Source organism: Triticum aestivum, chromosome 1D, assembly GCF_018294505.1.
Source record: "Triticum aestivum cultivar Chinese Spring chromosome 1D, IWGSC CS RefSeq v2.1, whole genome shotgun sequence".
NCBI lineage: Eukaryota > Viridiplantae > Streptophyta > Magnoliopsida > Poales > Poaceae > Triticum > Triticum aestivum.
The window spans coordinates 115528682-115537452 of record NC_057796.1 but is presented as its reverse complement, the minus strand read 5'-3'; the positions used below and the strand labels follow the sequence as shown (position 1 = coordinate 115537452).

Below are 8771 nucleotides of genomic sequence, written 5' to 3'. Positions count from 1 at the left end.
GTTAGTGCGTATAAGGTCAATGACCCAACTCAGATCAAATACCAAGATCTCGTTAAGCGTGTTATTATGAAGTAACCGCGGACGCCGACCAGGGCCAGGCCCACCTCTCTCCTAGGTGGTCCCAACCTGCCCTGTCGCTCCGCCACAAAGTAACAGTCGGGGGCCTTCGGGAACCCAGGCCCACCTCTACCGGGATGGAGCCACCTGTCCTTCCAGCCCCCCACATCAGAATCACTTGCGGGTACTCTACGAGCCGACCCGACTTTAGCCACCACATGTATCATATAATATGTATGGTAGTATATACCCGTGACCACCTCCCGAGTGATCACGGCCCGGTAGTATAGCATGGCAGACGGACAAGAATGTAGGGCCATTGATGGAATACTAGCATCCTATACTAAGCATGTAGGATTGCAGGTAAAGGTAACAACAGTAGTAGCAAGGACAGGCTATGCATCATGATAGGATTAACGGAAAGCAGTAACATGCTACACAACTCTAATGCAAGCAGTAGAGAGAAGAATAGGCGATATCTGGTGATCAAGGGGGGGGGGCTTGCCTGGTTGCTCTGGCAAGTAGGAGGGGTCGTCAACACCGTAGTCGTACTGGGTAGCAGCGGCGTCGGTCTCGATGTCTAGCGAGAGAAGAGTGGGAAGAAACAATAAATATAATGCAAACATATGCATGACGATGCATGACATGACAATGAGCATTGCTAGGTGTGCCCTAACGCGGTAGTAGGTGATACCGGCGAAGGGGGGAAACATCCGGGAAAGTATTCCCGGTGTTTCGTGTTTTCAGACAGATGAACCGGAGGTGAAATGTTGCATGTTTGCTATGCTAGGGATGTGCGGCAGAAGACACTACAAGAAATATGTCAACTAGTGACCTTCTGTCAGTGACCCTGGAAGAATTGGTCATAGATCTATGACCATTTCAGACCAATTGGTCAAAAGCTGTTCAGGGGGCTCGAAACCCTAAACTATAACGACTATTTTGGTCAGAAAGGTCGTAATTTCCTTACACGAAATGGTCATAAAGCAGATAGCACTGGTCCGATGCCTTATTTCTAGCTGATCATGACCAATATAGATGGTCATAACCTTGTAAATTGTGGTGGGTTGCTATGACTAGGCGCCACCTCATCAGTTTTGCCTATGTGTCATGTCCATGTGGCAGTTTTTGCCCTAGGTTGTGAAGCAACCTATATTTCTGTCATTCCCAAAATTCCCAAAAAAATCTCAAAAATTCTTTGGGTCATATCTTCGTCAAATATGTAAAAAACCATCCTTGCCTAGTTCAAAAATAATTCAAAAATATTCATTTTCCTATTCCGTTCAGAAAAACATTTTATGAAGGAAGTACCACTTTGGCATGTCCAAATGGTATCCATTTTCTACAGTGCTTTCCTATGCCCAAATAACCATCCTCCACCAAATGCCAGCTCAATCCCTTCATTATTTTGAGCCCAGCTTCAACATTTGTATTTATGTCCAGTGTGGTACTTTGCAAAGCAAGTACCACCTAGGCTCCTCCTTTTGAGCTAAAAATTTGTGAAGACGGTCTTCTTAGTAACTGATCATCCTCAGCCAAAACTCACGGCCATTAGCCATGTGCATTTCCCGTACCACTAATCAAACACTTGGCTGCTTATTCATGTTTGAGCATCGATCGGTCTCCTCGTGAGAATCTTATGTTGTGATTTTCTTCCTAGCACCTACCTGGGGAGTGCCCAACCCACTAGACATGCCTAGGCCGCCCAGAACACATGGCAACGCCACGGTCACGCGGTGACCATGCGGCGGGCATGCGAGTTTACGCGCTCTAGAGTTGGGGCCCTCGGCCAGTGTCCAAACCTCGACGTATCGCCACCAAACCATGTATTTATGATTAAATAGGTACTTATGTAACTAGAAATGATTTTTGGAAAAAATAAATAGCAAATTATGAGGCAGCTGCAGTTCAAATTTGACCCGCTTCCTACTGAATCAGCAGGAATTTGTCTTTTTCACCAGAGGTGGATCAAAACTTTTGACACCCAACCATTTTGTCAATTGTGCGTTAAATATGTCCTAGTATTTTAGAAAATTGATTTGGTCCAATTTTGCAACAAATATATGGTAGGTCCTTCACAAAAAAAACTCATTTCAGGCACTCGGAAAATGGAAAATGATTTTTCCGTTCAAAGAAAATGAAAACTCCCTTATGCAACATTGTTTGGAATTCCAAGATGCACCCTCGTGCACAATATGAGATCATTTGAACAAACTATGCCATTAATGTGGCCATAAGATTGATCATTTGGCTTGAAAGTCATGAATCTTCACGCATGATAGCTCATTTCTGAGAACACTTTTCTTAAAATAATTGCCGTATTACAAGTTTATTATTTTTCCTGGAAACTTGGTCACATATAATGACACAATGCGAAGGTTTTCCAATTTTTTATTTTTTTATTTTTTATGCCCGTTTCAAAATGCGGTCAAAACGGCGGGCTTGACCGTTCCTAGCTAGTGGTTGAATCTTGAATTTTTTTGGTGTTTCTCTGATAAAATAGATACTTATGTACCTAGAAATGATTTTTGGAAAAAATAAAGAGCAAACTACGAGGTAGCTACAGTTAAAATTTGACCCGCTTCCAGCTGAATCGGCGGAAATTTGTCTTTTTCACAAGAGGTGGATCAAAACTTTTTACACCCAACCATTTGGTCCATTGTGAATTAAATATGTCCTAGTATTTTATAAAATTGACTTGATACAATTTTGCAACAAATATATGGTAGGTCCTTCACAAAAAAAAACTCATTTCAGGCACTCGGAAAATGGAAAATGATTTTTCCGTGCAAAGAAAATGAAAACTCCCTTAGGCAACATTGTTTGGAATTCCAAGATGCACCCTTGTGCACAATATGAGATCATTTGAACAAAATATGCCATGAATGTGGCCATAAGATTGATCATTTGGCTTGAAAGTCATGAATCTTCACGCATGATAGCTCATTTCTGAGAACACTTTTTTAAAATAATTGTCGTATTACAAGTTTATTATTTTTCCTGGAAACTTGGTCACATATAATGACACAATGCGAAGGTTTTCCAATTTTTTGATTTTTTTTTAAAAAATTATGCCCGTTTCAAAATGCGGTCAAACCGGCGGGCTTGACCGTTCCTAGCTAGTGGTTGAATCTTAATTTTTTTTGGTGTTTCTCTGATAAAATAGATACTTATGTACCTAGAAATGATTTTTGGAAAAAATAAAGAGCAAACTACGAGGTAGCTACAGTTCAAATTTGACCCGCTTCCAACTGAATCGGCGGAAATTTGTCTTTTTCACGAGAGGTGGATCAAAACTTTTTACACCCAACCATTTGGTCAATTGTGCATTAAATATGTCCTAGTATTTTAGAAAATTGACTTGGTACAATTTTGCAACAAATATATGGTAGGTCCTTCACAAAAAAACTCATTTTGGGCACTCAGAAAATGGAAAATGAATTTTTCGTCCAAAGAAAATGAAAACTTCCTTAAGCAACATTGTTTTTCATTCCAATATGCACCCTTGTGCACAATATGAGATCATTTGAACAAACTATGCCATGAATGTGGCCATAAGATTGATCATTTGCCTTGAAATCCATGAATCTTCACACGTGATAGCTCATTTCTGAGAACACTTTTTAAAAATAAGTACCGTATTACAAGTTTATTATATTTTCTGGCAACTTGGTCACATGTAATGACACAATGCGGAGGTTTTCCAATTTTTTGAATTTTTTTGAATTTTTCATGCCCGTTTCAAAATGTGGTCAAAACCACGGGCATGACCGTTCCTAGCTACTAGTTGAATCTTGGAATTTTTTGTGTGTTTCTCTGATTAAATAGATACTTATGTACCTAGAAATAATTTTTGGAAAAAATAAAGAGTAAACTATGAGGCAGCTGCAGTTCAAATTTGACCCACTTCCTGCTAAATCGGCGGAAACTTATCTTTTTCATGATAGGTCCACAATATTCATTCATTTTAACAAACTATACATGGTTAATATGTTGAATGTTTGCCCTAAATAAGAGGATAAAAACTATAAGAAAAACATAAGCTGAATTCTGATTGGTGGAATCCGTTGTGGCATGGATCGATGAAGTGGCAAACATCCATCCATCCGTCCATCCATACATCCATCCATCCAACCCGCTGCAGCCTCTCTCTCTCACACGCGCGTGAACCCTAGCCGATCTAGATCCCTTCCCGCCCCCACTCCTCTCCCCCGATCCAGATCCCTCCGCCGCCGCCCCGTCCTCCCCTTCCTTCCGCCTCCCACCTCTCCCCTCGCCTCCGCCACCCACCTCTCCCCTCGCCGCCGGTCTACAGCTGTCTGCACCCTCCCCTCCCCACCACTCATCACAAGACAAGAGAAGAAGAAAGGGAGGGAGCTCTATCACCGGCGGCCATGGCACGCCTCTTCCCCGTCCCAGATCAGATCCAGCACGCCCCCAACCGCATCCACAACCCACGTCGCCGCGGCTCCCAATCCCTCCCATGCAGCCGCCGCGGATGCCTCCTGGACCGCCACCTCAAAGGGACGACGACGGCGACTAGGACGTCTTCCTCCCCCAGCGACGGCGACGTTCTTCGCCACCGCCGTGGTCGGGCTGCGGCGACCAGCAGAGGAACTCCTCCGGCAGAGGGGGAGTCCTCCCTTGCTTCCTTGTCCACCACGAAGCACGCACAGGCAGGGGAGGAGCCGCGCCATCCAACCTCCACTGCCGCCCGAAGCCAACAAATCATCTGACGCGTGAGTGCCTTCTCTCCTTCTCCCTCCTCTGCTTCTTCCTTCTTCCCCCGAACTGATGCGTGATGTGCACGCAGAGGCAGTTGAAGGGGCTAGGCCATGGAGAGGCTGCAGGGCCATGGACATGGCGGAGAGGAGGACATTCTTGGCCGATGTAGAAGCTGCGGGAGAGGAGAGCAGTTTCAGTCATGCAGCCCTCCTCCCCTCCCCTTATCTTCTTCTTCTGGATTTGTTCTGATCCGTGCGTTTGGTTTGTGCAGGCCATCACCAAGCTGTTGCCGGTGTGCCCGCCAAGGTGCCTAATTTGGGCAGCTCGACAGTGGCAAGCAACCCCAGCCCGCTCCACCGAGCGCACCAAGGTGCCTGATTTGGCACCTCGACGACGACGAGCAATCCCACCCTTCTCCACCGAGCCCACCAAGGTGCCTGATTTGGCAGCTATGGAGGTTCAACACTATGCCCTTGTTCATCCATCTTCCCCTTGTCTTCTAATTCTGTAGTATTTGTTCATGGAGGTGCGGTTTGTGCAGGCCATCACCAAGGTCCTGCGAGTTTGAAGGAGCAGAAGGTCCAAGGGCCTGCCCACCAAGGCCGCCAATGTGGTGACTCCCCTCTCTCCCACTCTGTTGGTCCGTTTCCATCAAGTATTGCATTAGATGTTACTGATTTATTATGTCAAAGTGAATGTGATTTGGTCAAAAAATAAATAATAATCATGTCATACTGAATGTTGCTCTATGTGCACTCTGAAAACACCATGTACCAACGGATACAAAACCACAATTAGCCTCTCTTTATGCATAGTTCTGATGTTGAGCGTGTTCTGGGTAAAAAAAAGTATGGCATCAGACAAGTATTGCATTGCTTGTACTTGCATGTTTGCAGCCACGTATCAAAATACATGAGAGTTTTGGATTTTTTTTAGGAACAGGAACAAGTTCTGTCTTCTGCTATCTTCTTAACCGATAGAAAGTATAAGGCCGTGTGCAATACTATTAATTCTTCCTCTTCGGGTAAATAAATAGATTACATCAGTGAGAGGATGAAGAGAGATGCAGACTAACAACAACAGCACCATCTGTTGAAATTTGAGTTGAAAACTAAATGGGCGAGTGTGAGATTTACACTTGCTGACCTGTCCCGTCCTCTCCACTTTTGGATGATGGCAAAGTTCAAAACTCATGTTCACTTTGCAGGAATGGGATCTGTGTTATATTGTACCCACTTCTTTTAATTGTTATGATGATGAATAGTTCAGTCCATGAACTATGTGACAAATGCCTGATTCCATATTGCTCTCCATGCCCTCTATTTTTTTGCGTTTCATGCAAGGCTGAATTCTTCTTGTAAACTACTACCTATGCAGCCCAACTAAAGAGAGGAAGCTCACCAGCGAGTTGATTTTGAATGTCGGCCACTACAACTGAGTGATAGGAGGAGGTCCAGTAGCAGCCGCAGCTCAGGTTCCTCCCTCTCTTAAGGAGGTCCAGCAGTAGCAACAACTCAACTCCAGTGGCCTGGCTTCGCAGGCCCTCCTCCCGCACGTAAATCAGCGTTGTCCCGTGTCCGACCTCACAGCCTCCGAGTCCATGCTCGCCGTCACCAACTACCCAGAGCCCACCCTCCTCGCAAGGTGAGGTCAGCCAGATCACCTCCTCCTCTCTTCAAATCTCAGCTCTTCTGTTGTGTGTGATTTTGGGATGCCGTTGATGCCGAGATGCTCTCAGCTATATTGTTCATCACCGAGTCTTGATGTGTCGTGTAAATTTTGCCCATTGTGCCGTCTTTCCCCGACCTCTACAGAATTTGCCATGTCCCTCCGTACTTAGTTATTGTGCTATGCCGAGCTGTCTGCAAGCGTCAAAACAGGAAACAATTGAAGTTCTGTTGTGCTCAAAATTTATTTATTTTTAATTACTTATGTGGTTGAACAGTGTAAAAACGAAATTATCTAACAAAAGGATGTGATTTAAGTTCAGGGACGTCGTAGACTTCACACTAGTTAACACATGAAAGAAGCCCAAAGTAAGTTTATTTCCACTACAGTCCAATCAATAAGCCTGTTTCTGGAGATGCTTAAGCTCAAAAGAAGTAATCATTGATGTCTTTGTCTTTAGTGGAGGTTATGTTTCTTTAAATGTTTGCTAGCTAGTCATTCATTCTTCAGTCCATGGACTATGTAGGCTTGTGTTTTAGCTACTGCCACTTTGAGCTGTTGTAGGCTTGTAGTTATCAATTGCAGCTGGGCTTATATATTGTATGGGTTTAATTCAGGTTTGAGGACAGTTACTAGTTTGTAGGATGTTATAGGAATGGACAGTTTCATGTAAGGGTAATTGAATTGTAAGAGTTCATTCTGTATGTATGAGAGTCCTTATATAACAACTGGATAGCACAAACCTTGTCTATTTTTACGTCTAGTCCTTTCATGCATGCTCTCTCTCACATCTGTTGAAATGTACTTAACGGCTCACCACACCCCCTGATTACATGGTGCTTTTTCTGGCAGCAACAATGCAGGGGTGATGGCTACACCTTTCTCCCTCAAAGGATGGCAAGATTGCAACCAACCATGTCGGTATGGCTACAAACTCACATCTACCTTTTACTAGCTGATGATGAACCATTTACATACCCTGATTACATCTCTTCCATAGGGAGATAGATCAATCCTTCACTTGTTATTGTGTCATTTGCTGATTACTTCTTCTATTAATCGCCTAGTGCTCTTGTTAGTGAGATTCATCTAGTATTTTTTTTGCAAAGCAAGAAATGGTTTTGAGTAGTTGATCATTGCCTGATGGAACCTTCATGTCGTTAGCTTGCACTACAGTAACCAGATGCAATCCATTTTTATTAAATGCATTCTGGTTAGGATTTTGTCGCGGCTGTTCTGTTTCCTATAGATCTAGATCTGGTCACTACTGAAATTTCATTCTAGGACTTCATCATGTGATTATTAGTTATTTTTAACCAATGCTAGTCCTAGCATGTGTACACTCTAATCTCTAATGATGTTTGTCTTTGTGTTCAGGAGCTCGAGGTCTACAAAATTTAAAGTTCGAAACCATATAGCTCTACTCAGCAAAGAGTCGTCTCTTCTGTTTGATTGTAATAGAATGTAAATATTGTAATATTGTAATAGTAGGCATATCTGGGTTGTAATAACTATGTACAGATTGTAGTAGACTTAGTTAGTGTTATTTGACGTACTACATCTCTACTGTTCCATTTGAAATATTGATTATGTATGTGATTTGAAAACGTGTGGAATGGAAACCTGACTTGTGGGATCCACTTATGAAAATAATTTGAGCATTTTTTAATTTTCTATCAAGTGGGCCCAATGTATGAGAAGATGACAAGTGGGACCAGCTCCAAAATATAATGGCCCAAACAATGTTAAAAGGCCCCGACCCAGAAATAAATAAAAGGCTGAAATGGGCTTGGCCTGTGTAACTTTCAGGAAAAATATATATTAAAAAGGCTGAATTAATGGGCTCGGCCCATCTAAAGCACTGAAATGGACCAGGCTGATTCTAAGTAACGACCTTTTGAATTGGTCGCAATTTTGCCACGTCAGCTTGCCACGTCAGATCCGACGTGGCCTGGGCAGACAGCTAGTGACCAAAACAAAACAGTAGGCATATTTTGGTCGTAAACGTCTACGACCTTCTCACAGAGAAGGTCGTTAATTTCAGTTTACGACTGCCAGCTTTTGACCTTCTGTTTTTGGTCACAAAAAGGTCGCAAATGAAAAACAATGACCTCTCAGTGACCAATAGTCAAGGTCACAAGTTTACATATTTCTTGTAGTGAGAACGGGCTACGTATCCGGATTCGTCTCGTCGTTCTGAGCAACTTTCATATATAAAACTTTTTCATCGGAGTTACGGTTTATTTTATATGGTTTATTAAAGTTTTAAATGATTTTCTAAATTTTCTGGAATTAATATTATTTCGAAATAAAAGATTAGA

General features: G+C 42.9%; 1 long non-coding RNA gene across 2 annotated transcripts; it reads left to right on the top strand.

Moving 5' to 3' along the window:
- Window positions 1-4887: 4887 nt before the first annotated feature.
- Window positions 4888-7962, top strand: LOC123166500 (uncharacterized). 2 transcript variants are annotated; one of them, XR_006483571.1, is made up of 5 exons: window positions 4888-5239; window positions 5324-5395; window positions 6160-6426; window positions 7303-7371; window positions 7828-7962. It is a non-coding gene; the product is annotated as an uncharacterized lncRNA (long non-coding RNA). The 2 variants fall into 2 exon arrangements; XR_006483572.1 differs by having other exon boundaries at window positions 6160-6431.
- The last annotated feature ends 809 nt before the right edge of the window (window positions 7963-8771 follow it).